At 36.6% G+C, this 18841-nt stretch overlaps 1 protein-coding gene across 1 annotated transcript in view; it reads right to left on the bottom strand.

Annotated features, from left to right (window-relative positions):
• Window positions 1-18617, bottom strand: part of up (Troponin T, skeletal muscle) — a 108122-nt gene extending 89505 nt beyond the window's left edge. The window contains exon 1 of the mRNA XM_069840084.1: window positions 18611-18617. The gene's annotated coding sequence lies outside the window, so the exon portion shown is untranslated. The remainder of the gene's footprint in view (window positions 1-18610) is intronic.
• Window positions 18618-18841: the final 224 nt, after the last annotated feature.

The following is an 18841-nucleotide window of genomic DNA, read 5'->3' on the forward strand; positions in this document are numbered from 1 at the left end:
GAATGAGTTGCATGCCACAGATTCCCTACGCGCACCGCCCTAACCACATGACTTCCTTAACGACCGGTCCCTACAACCGACAGAATCCATATACCATTCCTGTTGCTTCGGCAAATTCCCCCAAGCCTCCCTGTCGGTCCAAGGCGAAACTCCTCTCCCGAGTAGGTCCGCCTCGGGTGCCATTGCAGAAGCCATCCAACGGCGCTTAACTACATTCCACGGAGGCCGGTCGAGAGAATCAGCAGCTTCGGGAGGCTGGAAAACCAGAAACGGGATGATGAGGAAAGGATGATGGGGGAGGAAAGGAAGTGGCGAAGATGAGTGGGGTTCCAATCGCCTGATAAAGTTATCTGATATTCATCCATAGGAGTCAGGGGAAAAATCCCGAAAAAAAACCTCACCCAGGCAACTCGTGCTGGGCCGGGAATCGAACCCGGGACCGCTGGGTTCGGAGTTACACTCGCTAACCCCTTAGCCACAACGGTGGACGATCAGCAGTGATACAAATATTCTAATAATAACATTTTGACAGTTTTTTTTATTTTTAAAATAAAGTATAACATCTTAATTGCCGTTGGAGAACGATGACATTATTATTATTATTATTATTATTATTATTATTATTATTATTATTATTATTATCAGTCTATTTTATTTGGGTGCATTCCATTTCACTCATGCTGAAAGGACTAATATTTTCATATACCTAGAGCATTCCTATTTACATCATAGAGGAGGTAGGGGTAATTGCACGCACCTAACTTCCTATTGTTATAAATTCAAAGATAATTTTAATGTAACACTAAAAACTTTCGGAGATAATAAAACAATTCGTTTCTAATAATATTTACAAGTTACAAAGTCGTATTTCTAAACAACATCTTTTTCTGTTGATGAGATATGAGAAAGTTGCAATGCGTGCAATTAACCTACCAAGCGGGAAATGGGACGCAGGAAGTTGGGGTAGTAATATGCAAATACAAATGCAAATGGAATATGGATTAATACGTATAGAATATACATTTAGCAACAATACGCGAAAATTAGAGAAACCTAGCACTAAATTTTCTTTCATTGGTTTGACAAAAGTTACAAATGAAATTTTGAGGAATTTCAGTTGCAATCTGAGTAAACCCATCCTGAACATAGGACACAACGATACCAGAGTTCAGTATCTTTACCGAATTCACCATAAAACAGGCATTTACTCTTAGAATCATTTTCTTCTGCTTGAATGTCGGAACGCAGGAGGAGTACTGGGAAGCACGACAGCGCGCGAATACCCCAACTGTCGCCATTAGAATAGTTTAGGTCTGAATGGTCATGGAAACAAAGTAACAGAAGATCTTTATACTCCAGTTAGCAGGTAATAGTTGTACTTTTATCCAGATCACTCAGATGCATATTACTTATCTCAAACAGAATGAAGCCACAAAATTATAAGAAAATTGCAAACAAATCGACTGACACACTGGAAGCGCATACGACCTTATTAAAAAGACATCTACCTCGACCTCCAACATTGACTCACTACTGTAGCAAATACAAACTACTGTATAAATGTAACTTTACCACTGCTTTCTCTTTACCCTAACTACAGACATGGACAAATTATAGACTAAAACGTTTTCTTTGAGACATAATTCTTCATATCAACTATCAGTATAATTCACAAAGTCTTTATTGTTGTAAATATGATTGATTACATCATCTGGTATATTTTTCCAGTGGTTAAGTATATTTTTTCTAGCTATGTTGGTACTACTGGTGTTTTAATTATATACTACAAAAGATATTCTCCCATGGCCTGCAAGAAGACCGGACACGAACGAAATTGAAAATCTGTGATCTACACTGAAGAAGAAAGTGAACAAAAAGAGGCTTACAACCACACGTGGACTCATTTAAGCACTGTCTGATATCTGGCTAAATGATGCTGATATTAAAAGAAAGTGTCAAACTTTGGTTTCCAGCATTCCTGACAAAATCAACGTGTTAATAAAGAATAAGAGAATGTTCACAAAATATTAGTAAGTTAACCTCAAGGCTTAATTTCCTGTTCATTATATCTGTTCAAAATACATTTGTGTTCATTATTTCTACCGATAAATACAGTTTCATTGCACATATAATTAATTTAGTCTAATAATTTGTCCACGTCTGTAAGTAACATGTAATTAGTACCAGCGGAGCTCAGGGTTTAGCGAGCTAAACTCATACTTCGAAGCTGCACTTGTGTGTGGGTCAGAGATTTCTCCCATCTGTAAGGCGAATGCCAGGAAATCTCATGATCAGGGGAGCATTGATATGCACTAAAAACGACAAAATATGCATGCATGTATGCACTTAAAACCAGGACATATGCAAAAAAATAACAAAATATGCACTGTTAAAATTAAAATATATATATATATATATATATATATATATATATATATATATATATATATATTAGGGGAGAGTTGGGTAGTATCGGACATCAGATAATATCGGACAGTGCGTTTCTTTCATCTACCACCATCTGGTAGTACCTGAATGACATGGTTACGTTTCTGTATGCGATATCACAGAAACGTAACCATGTCATTCAGGTACTATCATCGTGTGATAGATGAAAGAAACGCACTGTCCGATATTACCCGATGTCCGATACTACCCAAGCAATTTGCTATTATTGATGTTTTTTCTGTTATACATAAGAATATTGAGACATAACTTTATTTATTTCTGTTGAAGTTGCATATTTTCTAAATTGTCAGGTAACAAGAATTTTTTCAATGACGAGAAGCTCTGTTCAACATTACAGGATCAGCAGTACATTTAATTATGGAGTGTTTTGTTGATTGCCGCGGAATTGTCCACAAAGATTCGCTGATAACATGTTGTCAGCTTTCAATAAATAAAATAGGCTATAATTGTAATGTGTTTCAGTGTCTGCGTGTCTTCTGTATTCCATTTTTTCAAATTTCTGTATTCTTGATCTTGGTTTAACCCCTTCAGACCTGAATTTATATTAAACAAAATTGAAAAAAAAACTGGTCACATAATCATTCTGGGAATCCAAAATTCCTAAATCAAGTCATCACAGAAAATCAAAATTTGGGGACAATTTTGACCCCTGGAGCCCCAAAATTTTAAATTTTATTTTAAATTCAGGTATAGAAATGTTTCAAAAATCATATTCTCCATTTCTATCACATTGAAGTTTGAAAATATTTAAAAGTATCGAAGACATTCCAAAAAAAGAAAAAAAAAAGAAACAGTGTACACTATAATGTACATCAGGCCTGAAGGGGTTAAGCACCAGATTGCTAAAATAAATAAAACAAAATATACTTTTATATGCCTTAAAAGCTGAAATATACGTTAACACCTTAAATATGCATAAATATGCACTAAAAATCTTGAACTTTAGTTGCAAATAACTTGAAATGCTTGTGTACAGTGTTAGTATATGATCTGCAACTAAGGAATAAAACATGCAAATATTCTAAAATCCGCCCTCTACCCATGACTAATCCAGTAACAGTCTAATTTGAATAAATCACTAGTTCGTTTCCTTCAAATAAAGCTCTGTTACTTCTTTAAATAAAATATTATATTTTCTGTACATCGTTTCCAGATGAATTGAGTTACAGGCACTGGTATCGAATGTGAACAGAAGAGTCTCTTAATTCTGTAGGACAAATCGATGTACACATATTCATAGACTACATGCCGAAAACATTTCTTCAATGTCAGAAATGCTGAAAATCCGTGTTTGTTTGAGCATTTTGAAATCAATATTTGTAACATCAAAATGCTTTCTCTTCACACTTCGTATAAAAGCCGCATACAAAGGTTATGAAATGGGTATTTCGATTTCTCATACCTTTATTATTTCGCCGTTATTTTATCACCACGCTTGCATGTATTATCTCAGCCTGTAAAACGTTATGTTAAAAGTAACGTGCTACGGCATAATAAAAAGTGACGCGTTTATCCCAGTCTGTAATTGCTAGTTTACATTAAATGTCCAGAACACGAATGAGCGTTCTGACGATAACCTGGTCAGTGCTACGCCGGCCACACTATGGATAGGACGTGCTAATTTTCGACGACGCCCATCTGTTCTCTAAATATAGTGCTACTGCACACGACACGTTGTGACGTCATGAGTCGAAGCAACTCCTCACACCTCGCGATCTATGTAAATTCGAAAGTGATCTCATGATGCAAAGAATGGCAGTCGTGAAGATTAGGTTATTTAGATTCCGAACCTCAAACTTTTCTCCTTGTTTTATTTAATATGTGTTTGTTATAGCCTACGTCCCGTACCGTACCGTTTTCCACATATGAGTCCTATGTTCCCAAAAAACTCTCTCGGTAATAAAAATATTACAAATTTAGAGTGAATGTTTTATTTTTATTTTTAAATTTATAATTTTAATTTTGTATTTGTATTTATTTATTTTGCTAATATTTTTTTAGTAGGTTATTTTACGACGCTTTATGAACATCTTGGTTATTTAGCGTCTGAATGAGATGAAGGTGATAATGCTGGTGAAATGAGTCCGGGGTCCAACACCGAAAGTTACCCAGCATTTGCTCATATTGGGTTGAGGGAAAATCCCGGTAAAAACCTCAACCAGGTAACTTGCCCCAACCGGGAATCGAACCCGGGCCACCTGGTTTCGCGGCCAGACGCGCTAACCGTTACTCCACAGGTGTGGACTTTTGCTAATAATTGTAAATAAAATATAATATAAACAGATAAAACTTTAGCTCACCCCTGAAAAACTAGAACTTGTGCTCAGGGGTGGTTTCCTGATTTTAAATTAAGAAGTATATAATACAATTTGTCTTATGTCTATTATACAATAAGAATAGATTCTATGAGATTCCTCACTAATATTAACAGCAATCAAAATGACAATATAAGAAAAAGCACTGATCCAATATGAAAAACTTATCAGATTACCAGGAAACAATTGGAATTCATACAGTTCTCCTCTCTGTAGATTAAAAACTAAAAAATGTTTCATATCCATGCTTCAAGAATTACATTTTTATTTTATTCACGAAATAGTCCTAATAAATGTCACTCGCGTCGCTTCTGGATTTATCGGCAAATCTCAGACCTCTTGTGACATTACTATAGACAAATGTTGAGGGAGTAATTACGCGAGGGAGGGACATATGTGGCAAAATACGGTATTGAACATCAAATTTCCTACATTTTAACATACATTTTTTAAGTCATACTCATTTTTAAACTTTGTACAAGGCAGCTCTTGGTGAAATACGTTCATTTCATATCCTCAAAGTCCACATCCAATATTAAGTTTCACGTTGATTTACCAAATCGAATATGTGTGTTATTTCTTACTGATGATGTCCATAAACACGTAAAACTAAGAACTAACTTTTTAGTCGCCCTAGATTTTTCCGCGTCGTGATTTATACGTAGAATTCTATGAGAAATTTTGATTTTTAATGTATTCTATTTATTGAATGCATTGAAACTTTCAGGACATGAAGTTTGTGTCGGAAAGAAAAAAATAAATCCACAGATTGTCCCTGGGGACCAAACAAAAATAAATGTGTGGATTTATTATTAAACAAAGAGTTACAGTAGCTGTGATAAAATCAGTACAACTCTTCAAGGAAACTTGGCACATAAGATAACTGTTTCTATTCCTTAGTACACAGAAGATACAAGCAAAAACATCAATAGAAGACGATGAGGCTCACTAGGGTAGACTGTAAATGATATTCCATGGTCGAGATCTAAAAAATAAAATATATTTTAGAATATATAATAACGAAATGTATCCTTTCAAGAGGTGGAAAAATTCAAATATCTGGGAGCAACAGTAACAAATATAAATGATACTCGGGAGGAAATTAAATACAGAATAAATATGGGAAATGCCTGTTATTATTCGGTTCAGAAGCTTTTATCATCCAGTCTGCTATCAAAAAAATCTGAAAGTTAGAACTTATAAAACAGTTATATTACCGGTTGTTCTGTATGGCTGTGAAACTTAGACTCTCATTTTGAGAAAGGAACAGAGGTTAATGGTGTTTGAGAATAAGGTTCTTAGGAAAATATTTGGAGCTAAGAAGGATGAAGTTACAGGAGAATGGAGAAAGTTACACAACACAGAACTGCACCCATTGTATTCTTCACCTGACATAATTAGGAATATTAAATCCAGACATTTGAGAAGGCCAGGGCATGTAGCACGTATGGACGAATCCAGAAATGCATATAGAGTGTTAGTTGGGAGGCCTGAGGGAAAAAGACCTTTAGGGAGGCCGAGAAGTAGATGGGAAGATAATATTAAAATGGATTTGAGGGAGGTGGGATAGGGACCAATGGCGGGCTTATGTGAGGGCGGCAATGAATCTGCGGGTTCCTTAAAAGCTATAAGTAAGTAAGTAAGTAAATAAGTAATAACGAACAGAGAACAGAACACAACAGAAAGAAAGCTTCTCACAAAAAGCGGACCACAATTTAAAAAACTGAAATATATTGCGGTTCAATTATTTTAAGAATAAAATTTTAATCGTTTATAATAAATCGCAGTATTTTAAAATAATTATTTTATTCATAGTCATTTTATTCAACGATAGTATCTCGGCATTTTCTTTCAATGGCGTTGAAGGCCTGAGATCTGTCTGAGAAAATATAATTGTCATCTTTTCTTTTCGTCACTCTAATTACTTTTCAATAATTTAATTAATACCTATATAATATACCTTAGATGACTATAGTGTATACGACGGCTCAGACATGTAGCTTAAATACTGTGTCGATCATAGGTTCAAATCTCGCCTACGGCATGGATTTTTCTCCGTTCTGTGTTGTCTCACGAGCATGCCCTGAGTTGTGCTATTCTACGTCATAGGAGAGTATGTTTATTGTCGGTCGAAAAAAAATGTGAGCTTCGATTATAGCCGACTAGGAGTGATGGATCATGAATGGATGGTTGGATGGAAGGGTGTATGGGTGGGTGGATGGATGGATGGATGGAAGAACGGGTGAATGGATGGATGAGTATATGGATGGAAGGACGGATAGAAGTAATGAGGCAGTTAATTCAAATTAAACATTCCGAAAAAGATATGGCGATACCCAAGAGATGTGAATTTATTATATACGTATTTGTAGAAATTGTCACAAAATATTTTATTTCTCTCTCAGTTCTGGATAAGGTTCCTTAATAATAATAATAATAATAATAATAATAATAATAATAATAATAATAATAATAATGTAATGTATTATCATTTCTAAAAACGGTAATACTATATCAATATTACCCCTACTGAGCACGAATCTTACTCATTCAGGAGTGGGCTAGTTTATATTACATTGTATTAACTTGTATTCATTTGAAATTTACTAGCAGTAAAATAAATAAATAAATATCGACACTATAATCAAAACCTGCACTACCTATTGTGTATTTGCAACACGTCATACAGTGAATTAAATACTATTGTAGTCACAATCATGCCATGGTATGAAAGAAAAATTTCACAACCTCGAGCGGGAATCGAACCTGCGACTTCCTGGTCTACGGTCAGGCGCTCTACCACTAAGCTATCGAGTTCGTCTCACGCCAAAGGCTCGGAATTATCCTTTCATACTGGCGACTCTGTTATATAGAGTACTGTCCGTAGCGTCTGATCTTAGTCAGCACTGCTTATGGCTGGAAAGAAACTTTTACAAATGTAATCTTCATCTTACGATGTTTGGTGACGTATTGTAGATTTCGAGTTTTTTATTATTGGTTTTATTGACATTGAACTTTTGAGTAATCCACCATATACTGGAACTTGACATTGAAATGCCAAGTTTCAGTACACGGTGGATTACTCAAAGGAACAATTCCATTCACAGTGAAAGCCTAAAAACTCATATATTGCTTTCATGTTTAAAGAGTACACTTACTTATTATACGTGACTGGAACTATTTCTGCTTACTTATTTACTTACTTACTTACTTACTTACTTACTTACTCACTGGCTTTTAAGGAACCCGAAGGTTCATTGCCGCCCACACATAAGCTCGCCATTGGTCCCTATCCTGAACAAGATTAATCCAGTCTCTATCATCATATCCCGCCTCCCTCAAATCCATTTTTATATTATCTTCCCATCTACGTCTCGGTCTACCCAAAGATCTTTTTCCCTCCGGCCTCCCAACTAATACTCTATATGCATTTCTGGATTCGCCCATATGTGCTACAAGCCCTGCCCATCTCAAACGTCTGGATTTAATGTTCCTGTGGTCGTGCCAAAGAATCAGTCCCATTCCGAGGCTTATTTGAAGATTTCGTAACAAGCTGTTTTTTACGGTGATGATGGGTTGTTAGCCCTTCGCCCAATCCCCAAGCAGGAGGACACTATTTCTGCTACTGTTGATATTATAAAATGGCTTAATAATTATCGAGTCAGTTTCTCACATTTTTATCATCTCCTCTAGTTCAATGACTTGTCGATTTTGGTTGCACAGATGGATTGTTGATTGATTGGTATTTAATTCACTTTATCTGACGAAAAAATCATAAGCATATAGATAAATATTGTAGATTAGATAACTGTTTAATGATACTGTCACCTCTATGTTCAAAATCACTCTCTCTGGTTTCTATATACAATCTATTTTTCTCTGTTTTTTATCCCCCTCACGATATAACTTACAGGTAAACGAATTTTTAAAACACATTTTGCTACATAGGTAGTTCTGTTGTTGTGTTTTCTCTTCGTCATTTGGCATCATGTCAGCTCCATGATGATGATGATAATAATAAAATAATTACTTATTATTATTATTATTATTATTATTATTATTATTATTATTAATCCACAAACGATTAGGGAAAACACAGAAATTTTACTTGAAGCAAGTAAAGCGAAAGGTTTGGAAGTAAATCCCGAAAAGACAAAGTATATGATTATGTCTCGTGAGCAGAATATTGTACGATATGGAAATATAAAAATTGGAGATTTATCCTTCGAAGAGGTGGAAAAATTCAAATATCTTGGAGCAACAGTAACAAATATAAATGACATAAATGCCTTAATTATATTTTCCTTGTGATTCTGAACAGAGAACATGGAATTGTAGACCGGTGTAAAAAGTGTTCATTCTAACCATAAATGAGCATACTAAAGGCTAGCTGGCTAGCCAAGTTCCGATTACCGACGGCAATAGTCCGAACTACTGAGCTCGTTGCATTTTTCCTGTTTGTAGCGATAGCAGCGACCTCATCTCCAATCGGTAATAAGAAGTTGGTGGGTCTATACTAAAACAACTTGATATCTGTACGTATTTAGTTCCGAAGTTTGCTAATCTGTGTTGAGTAACATTTCTGTTGAGAGCAATTGAATGTATCTGCCTTTCGGTAATTATAGGCAGAGAGCCAAGGCAAACTATATCTTACGGTCTTTGCCCTGTGTAATATTTTATTCTACTATTTCACTGCGTTAACACCCGTCTTTGCAGTCCACTTTCCAAAAGAACATTAGCGTCTATATCCAGAGCCATGCGGACGTTCAGCCGTAGCCAAAATCGTTTATCACCACGGCTTACGGTGCCAGAAGATTTCTAGAAAAAGATCACAGATTGACACTCCTACCAGGACTGCATGGATGTGTTTACAGTACCTGCTCCGCTAATTGTACATTTCCACATACTAGCCGTGATGTAGTTCGAAGACAGTGACGTCACCTTAAGAAGCAATGCCAAAATTGTACTACTGTTACCCTCCCACTTCCCTGACCTTACATACAACCAGATTATTACATCTCACGTGGAAAGGGATTTTTTATTTCGTATATCATGTTGTCTGAGAGCCATACCGACATCATAGTTACCGTAACTTAATTATTCTATTACAAAATGAGACTTTGAACGAATAAGAAATTTAAGATATTGGAATATCTTTATTTACTCGTCATTGTATGAATTAGTTAACTTTTTTATTAGTGAATTATTTAATTGCTGATTCGTTATATTATTTAGTTATATTACAGTTATATTACCTGTTGTTTTGTATGGTTGTGAAGCTTGGAAATTTGAGAGAGGAAGAGAGGTTAAGGATGTTTGAGAACAAGATGCTTAGGAAAATATTTGGAGCTAAGAGGGATGAAGTTACATGGAAATGGAGAAAGTTACACAACGCAGAACTGCACGCATTGTATTCTTCACCTGACATAATTAGGAACATTAAATCCAGGCGTTTGAGATGGGCAAGGCATGTAGCGCGCATGGAGAAATGCATATAGAGTGTTAGTTGTGAGGCCGGAGAGAAAAAGACCTTTTGGAGAATGAGACATAGATGGGAGGATAATATAAAATGGATTTCAGTGAGGTGGGATATGATTGTAGAGACTGGATTAATGTTGCTTAGGATAGGGACCGATGGCGGGCTTATGTGAGGGCGGCAATGAACCTCCGGGTTCCTTAAAAGCCATAAGTAAGTTGCGTTATTTAGTAAGTCATTGAGTTATTCATTATTAGTCGTTTGACTGGTTAATCATTCAGTTATTAAGGGGTCCTTAAATCATTTACACACGTCATGGGAATCTACCACTCATATATTGTGTAATGTTAGATAGAAAAGGCTTTAAAATATTGGTAAGGATGAACTCCTATAGGGGTATGGAAAGCTCTCGATCCATAATAACAGTTTAACTAATATTATTTTGTTAGCTATTGAATTAAATATTGAGCTAATTGTTTATCATTTACGTTAACTGTGTTTTAATTATTAACAGAAGCAATTATATATTCATATTGATATTTATTAGTCATCCAACTTTACAATTCGTAGTTACAGTAGACCTTTACATTTCTGCTTTTCGATCCACCATTCCTTTAATATACCAAACTTCCATGTTAATATCATGGATAATTATATATTTATCCATGTTATATATATATATATATATATATATATATATATATATATATATATATATTTGCCAAGCATTTCCTGATTACTCCCTATTCTTCTGTTTTAACTGAATTGCTATCTATCCTTCCCTATCTATTCTCTTCTATCCTTTCTCACATCTAAACAGACTCCCTCCCATTTCTCGCTTTTCTATTTAATATTGTATATTCCTTTCCTTAATGATTTGCATTATTTATTTATTTATTTATTTTTCATTCTCTATTCTCAAAACTACCTATTTTTAATCCTTCTTTTCCATCCAATTTTCTTCTAAATTACTTGTCTACATTTCCATTTTCTTTATTTTACAACATTTACATCACTTATTATTTCACTATTATTCTATCCTCTATTTATTTACGTACTTAAGCTTATCTCTTTTTCTTCGCTTCACTCCTAAATTTCTCTTTTACTGTCTCTTTCAGTAAATTTATATATATATATATATATATATATATATATATATATATATATATATATATATAATACTACTACAGTTATAGTACCGTACCCCTGATGCTACTCACACCCCACAACATTGAATCACATGATATATCTAGTTCACTTAATTACACTTCCAATTTCTCTCTCTTCCACTTCTTATTTGTTCAAACGTTTCTTCACTTTAATTCTCCATGTCTATCTTACTACACTCCTACACTTAGCGCTTTCTTCTCCATTCTCATTCTATCACTTTTGTCACCCCTGATTTCCTTGCACTCACTTTTTAGCATTCTTCTTAACAGAGGCAATTAAATAATTAGTTTATTATATGTTTTTGTTTACTTATGTAATCATATAACGGGCTCGTTTAGTTAGTTGTGCTCACGGAAAAAATGACGAAAGTGTTTCCGACCACATTAATTATAACAATAAACTGTTCACAAATGAGACAACATACTTGTAATTATTTTGAATACAGAAGTATTTATTTCCCCAGTGTTCATTAAACTAGTACGTTCCGACCGATATTGCTTCGAATTCCACCTCTAGACAGCGAATATAAATCTTCTGTATCTTGTCATGTGGATGACGCGTGGCCTTGGGGGAAGGGATGAATGACGTATGCTACACTAGTGTCCAAAAGTTAAGCATAATTCAATATTTTGTTCCCAACCTATCAGAATGGCACCAAACTTGTACAAATGAATCAAACAGGATCTGGTATGCAACAGAGTAACACATATCAGCAAATTTTGTTTTATTGTGGCGTAGGGACATATTTTACACAATTAAGGTACAAAATCTGACTATCGCTTCCACAACAATGATGGTGCTTAGCGGTTAATATGGGATGTGGTTACCCCTCATGGCTACTACACAGGCGTCGCGGCGCCGTGGCATGCCCTCTATCAGGTGGTTCAAGAGCTCTGCAGACAGCTGTTTCCATTCCTTACGAAGAGCAATACGAAGGGTTGAAAGTGTCCTCCATGGAGGCTGGTGGGCTGCAACTCGTCTTCCTAATGCATCCTAGGCATGCTCTACAGGGTTCAGGTCCGGGGACATCGCTGGCCAGTCCGTGCGCTGGATATCTTCCCCCTCATGATACTCGTCCACCAGGTTGGCTCTATGCGGACGTGCATTGTCGTCCATAAAGATGAAGTGTGGACCAACAGCACGTCTGAAAAATTGCACATGTCGTTCCAATACCTCGTCTCTGTACCTCTGGGCATTCACAGCACCAGGTGCGAAGATGTGCAGATCTGTACGTTCATTGAACATTATGCCTGCCCGCACGAGTACGCCACCACCACAAAATGGGCGTTTTTCCACGATTTTTGTGGGATGAAACCTGGTTCCACATTCCCTCCAGATAATTGTGCGACGGGAATCATTGATCAAACTGAGCCTGGACTCGTCTGTAAACAGCACGTTCCTTCATTCATCCAAGGTGCAATGTTGGTGCTGTCGATTCCACTGTAAACGGTTCCTTATGTGTACTCGAGTGAGCTGGACACACACTGCTGGTCGTCTGGCATAGAGACCGCCTGCCCTGAGCCTCCGGTATACAGTTTGCCTAGAAACTCGAACGCCTGAGGCAACTGCAAGCTCAGAAGACAGTTGTCTTGCAGGCATCGTCCGATTACGTCGTGCTGTTAAGGTCAAATATCGGTCCTCTTGCGGTGTTGTGACCCATGGGCAACCTTGTACAGGCATACGACGAACATCCCCTGTGTCTTTGAACCGTCGCCAAAGCCTGGAAATGACACTTTGTGCCAAATTCAGGGCTCGAGAGACTTCGGTCTGTGTCTGACCTGCTTCCAGACGTCCGATTATTCTACCCTTCAAAATAGGGTCCAGTTGGCGTCTCTGTGGCATGTTGGTGGTGTCCTGTATACACTGCGATAAGAAACTACCCTCTGTTCACAATGAGAGAACAAGAACGAATGAGTCGCACTGGGTCTGTTTGCTTACTTTCGAAACACTTGTTTATTCGGAGGGGAGGCAGAGGTTGAGGTACCCCCTCCCTATGCACAGCGCACAATAATGATGCGGCACATACTATGATAAAGTTTTATAGCGATTGCTCACAGTTTTCTCTTTCATTTCTTTGTTTTACGAATTATGCTTAACTTTCGGACACTAGTGTACAATTGGAGCGCAGTTCTTCATCGCTGATTTATAGTGATGGTCACATAAGAACAGTTCCTAAACAGCAAATATTGCCGTCTTGTCAGTGTTGCCAATTGTTACCAGATATCACACGATCCTATGTATTAAATGACTTATACTTACCGTACTTTATGTTGGAAGGTTATTCTAAATAACTCAATAATTTGTAACATATTTTCGTAGGCAAAGTATACGAGAAAGGGATCAACATGTCCAGTATTTTGTCTAGCAGTACGAAATGCATTGGTTTGACTAAACAATTGACTTATGAGACCTAACCTAAAAATGTATTTTATTTGACTACATGAAATTATTAGTACTAACTCCGAAAACTTACCTGACTATAGTCTTGAATTATAACCACAACGCAACACATAAAATAACTATTATGTATTAATATTAATACTGATATTAGTTAATTATTAGTATGTTCAAATTTCTCTAGCTTCCAGTAACTGGCTCAGAAATCTAGTACAATTTTAATTTCATGAAACTCCAGTACCGACAAATATTATCGATACTTGTCTCAGCTGCTAACGTACCAGTTACAAAATCACTACCATTTGTAGTATTTGTCAGTATCGAAATTCAAAACGAAATTGTCAAAAGAAAATTCAACCTGCAAACTAGAAAATCACTACAATCCACTAGCATATGTAGTAATGGGGGAAAAATGGATAGGTTTCACTTTTAGGGTATGAAGTAAGCTGACCCGGACTATAGACATTATTCCTTAGCATATCCCGAACGCCAGATGGCGACGCACGGAGAGAGCTAGCCTAGGGACGAGGGGGATTGCCTGTTCAAAACCTGGATACATAGCGAACCTTAGTGTAGACAGCCGGTGTGGGTTTGGGAATGCGCCTAGCTTGAGGGTTAGCGCAATAAATCTTGAAAGGTCTCAGTATTGGGGCGTAGTGTCCGACCTTTCGAAATTCCATTCCATTCCATACACAATAAGACAAGTGAGCAAAGCTGAGTTATCCCATTACAGGCTTAGAGTGGCGGGATGTTAAGGCACACAGACAATAGGCACTAGGTAGCAGTAGGAATGTCACACCTATGTAATGGAACGCATACATATGCAAAATTAACTTAACTTATGTTAAGAATGCTGTAATTATGCGTACAACTTTTGTTTCCTCCACGAGATAAATTTAACGGAGTCGTGAGAAAGTTCCAGAGCGGCGCGCTATGCGGAATATTCAAAAGCGCAAACAACCAAGAACCCATGCTCAGATATGCGACCGTGAACTTAAAATAACTAGCCGCCCAGGCTCTAGAGGTCACCAGGGTAGCCGACCCATCCCAGATTCAATTTTCAAACGCAGTTGATGAAATTAACTCGTTCGCTATGCGAATTGGTGTACACCGCGTACAAAGAGAATTGTCTGCTGAGACTGTCCTGCTCGTGGTCACATTTTGACGTCCATTTCTTTCTTCCTTAACTTAAAATGAAGTAAATTTCTGGTTGTTTACAAGTAAGGTTGCATTTCATTTTGCTAGGCATAGAATGAAAGGCTATTTTGATACGTGAAACGATCATGACTTTAACTTTCGAAATATTATTTTTATGCTCGACCATGCCGAAATGTAGTAATTATACACCTGGTAGCAGCCCTTTAATGGACCTCATTAAAGTACACCTATTCATTAAAGTTCAGGTGTTCCACCAATCAGAAAATACCATTGTAGCAATATGAAAGCGCAAGTATCGATTATTCTCGGATATGCAATCGACAGACAACCTGCGCGAGACATTTGTTTCTCGGAAAAAATCAATACTTTCGCGTCTGCGCACATCTCACAATTTACGAGGTATTGCACAAGGTCAGTTCCGCTCCTCAGTCAGATAAGAAGAACATGAATACTTATGAATAATTTCAAGTTAGAAATATGGTCGAGCATAAAAAGTCGTATGAAACTTGACTATAATGGTAATTAAGACGCTCGCTTGCGCTCGTTTCGTAAACATACTCTCGCCTTAATTACTACCATTATAGGATCGTTGCATAATGTACTATTAAAAGATAATATTAATTCTCCCTTCTTTCGATAAGATTTGCATAGGCCTACTTACAATACGTGGCAACAAGATGTATAGATTTTTATTTTTATTTTATTGGGTTATTTTACGACGCTGTATCAACATCTCAGGTTATTTAGTGTCTGAATGAAATGAAGGTGATAATGCCGGTGAAATGAGTCCAGGTCCAGTACCGAAAGTTACCCAGCATTTGCTGGTATTGGGTTGAAGGAAAACCCTGGAAAAAACTTCAACCAGGTAACTTGCCCCGATCGGGACTCGAACCCGGGCCACCTGGTTTCGCGGCCAGACGCGTTGACCGTTACTTCACAGGTGGATAAGATATATACGAGTAGATATACCCAAATTTTTACTAAATAGGCCTAAATCACTGCATAATTATTAATTTATGTCTTATAAATTTCCTAAAGAATTAGGCTGGTTCACAACAAACCGGGAACGGAAACGACAACGAGAACGGAAGAAATGTTGAAATAAATGTATTTAAATGTGAGCATTCACAATAGTTAATACAATATTTCCGTTCTCGTTTCCGTTTCCGTTCCCGAGTTTGTTGTGGACCAGCCTTAATGGTTCATTCGGTATAGTCATGTCATTGAGTCCCAGTAGTTTCTTTTGTTTGATAGGTAATTAAAATATGTCGAATCTATATCTCTGTCGCCTACCTACCTTGCCTGCCTGTCTGCATATCTCTGTCTGTCTCTACCTCTACCTCTATCTGTATCTATACTTATCCATCTATCTACCTACTTATTTGTCTCTATCTACCTATCTCTGTCTGTCACGATTTTTTCTATCCACGTAGTTATTCCATAACATTCTGTAAGCTTCCACTCGCTTCTTGGTCCTGTCGTTGTTTTGCATGTACCAGTGTGTTGTACATGAAGAGTCTATATCGGGCACTGGGTGCAGTGCAGTTATTCATCCTTGCGCTCGGCAAACCACGTCGTTGTCCTCGTTGCCGGGGCACCTGTGCTAATAAATAGTGAGGGTCGTGGGAGTCCCGGAAACTGAATACGAGGAAGTGTCGATGTTAAGGATTACTTCACCCATCTTTATCACTAGGGACCGGATTTTTATGTAATATCAAGGTGTGAAATATGTACATATTTATGTAAGAAAAATAAGCTGAATATGTACCAAAATGTGTAAAATCATGAAAATATTTAATATCAATATGTGGCAGGTATAGCATAGATAAGACTCTTCAGTTGTGATTTCATCGAGCACCCGACTTTTATACCGTACACTTGACATGTTACTATTTTTCCATCTGTAGTGAAAGCTTCGTCCATCGCAATCCATGATTTTATATTTGTCGTTAGGGTTGAAGATACAGAGGTCATTTTAGTTAGTTAAACGCAGTAGATAAACTCACTTGCACTTTATACAGTAAGTACTAAAACTAGAGAATTGAGTGAAATCAATGACACAACAGTACTGCAAGCACTGTTTCGCTTTACTGGATTAGGAGAAAATAAGAGGAGATGTGGGACACATGCATTTTAGCTGCTCCCTGTAAGAAATAAAGTACCTGAAACTATAGATATTTACAAACTATTGTTTGAAAAGTGACATTCCTGTCTCATTCAGAAAGGCAGAATTATTCCAGCCGAGAACCATACTTTCTAATTGCTCGGAAAATCCCATTTCCGTATAGGTCTACTAAGTTTAAAGTAAAGAGGTCAAGCAATAACCTGAAAAGCTATTTATTTTAATCTTTCAACATCTTTCCAGTTTGTTCCTTTACTCCAGCTTCTTTTCAAAATTCGGCTACTTTATTGCAACTCATGACAGACTTGACACGGGTTTTCCGAGGGTAGGTAAGATTGCAAATTGCGTGGAAACGGCTTGTTAAGACGTGTGCAGAACAATTATAGTTCGAGACAAATCATGTCGTCCTCGTCCCACTCCACTGCATGAAGACAACGCTACTTTCTGAGTGATTTTTACAATACAAGGTAATTGTATGAGAAAGGTTGCCTTTTCTTCACTCATATTTGCAGTGGGCGGTATGGGGTGAGTGCCTTTATTACTTCCTGGAAGTAAGGATGTTATGTTTCGTCTCGACGTATATCCTTTCTTGGGTAGGTAAAAAAGGCTTTTTAAATCTGTGTATTTCAAATTGTAAACTTCCACAGCAGTTTTTTTTCCCCTTTTAGAGAAGTAAAAATGAATAAAACCCGTAAGGATGTAGATTTATGTAATACCAAGGCATAATATGTAATGTGGGGTAAATATGTAAAAATATGTAGTATCAAATTTTAATATATTAATGGTAATTATAAGATTCGCAAATATTTGTTATTTACATACGGTTAGATTGAAAGGAATATAATATGTAATTACATAAAAATCCGGTCCCTATTTATGACTATGCTCCGTGATTACACGAGGGTAGAGGACATCGAACCAGGAGTGATGGTTGATAGTTTCGTATGTAGATATCCGATATGAACAAAAGAGTCCTTGTTTACATATTTCCACTTCATGTAATTCCACGCTATCTCTTGCTTGCTTTGAAATTTAAATGTGATATTCAAATTTCCTTTTTAGGAAGATAAAGTGGAAATATATATCTCTGCCACAGGGGCAAAGTACGTGACATTTTTCTAGTATCATAATCATAATCACCACTACCATCAGGACTCCAGTTTTCGTTACCTAAAAGTTATAAAATATAATCTAAAAAATAAAATGGTGAAAATGTGTAGGCCTACCTGTAATTTAAAAAATGACTCAAATTTTTTTCTCCCCCGAAACAAAATGCTTATTTTCACACCAACCGTCTTCACTTTTTTATGTCCTTGTCATTTCTTCGTATAGATTTCAATAATTTAACACATGCTCCAGTTTTTTTTTCCAACGAAGTTGGCATTAGTGTTGATATTTATTATTATTATTATTATTATTATTATTATTATTATTATTATTATTATATTCTCGTTCCTCTTATCATTTTCTTTCAGCATTGAGCCTATTAGTTCCGATAACGCTTTCGTATCAACAGTTCTGGCGTTGTTCCCTGTCACAAGCCAGTTCAACCATCCGAGACAGACTTCTTGTGACTTAAATATACAGGTCATCATAACCACGATTTGTAGACAAGTTACCATTGTCTTTAAAACCCCAAACAAAATATACGATTTCTTATAAAATTCCGGATTCTGATCGTTCTGATCATCACGATTTCTTCCCAATTTTTCATAATCTTTCCGCGTTTCCTTG

This window comes from Periplaneta americana, chromosome 11 (assembly GCF_040183065.1).
Source record: "Periplaneta americana isolate PAMFEO1 chromosome 11, P.americana_PAMFEO1_priV1, whole genome shotgun sequence".
NCBI lineage: Eukaryota > Metazoa > Arthropoda > Insecta > Blattodea > Blattidae > Periplaneta > Periplaneta americana.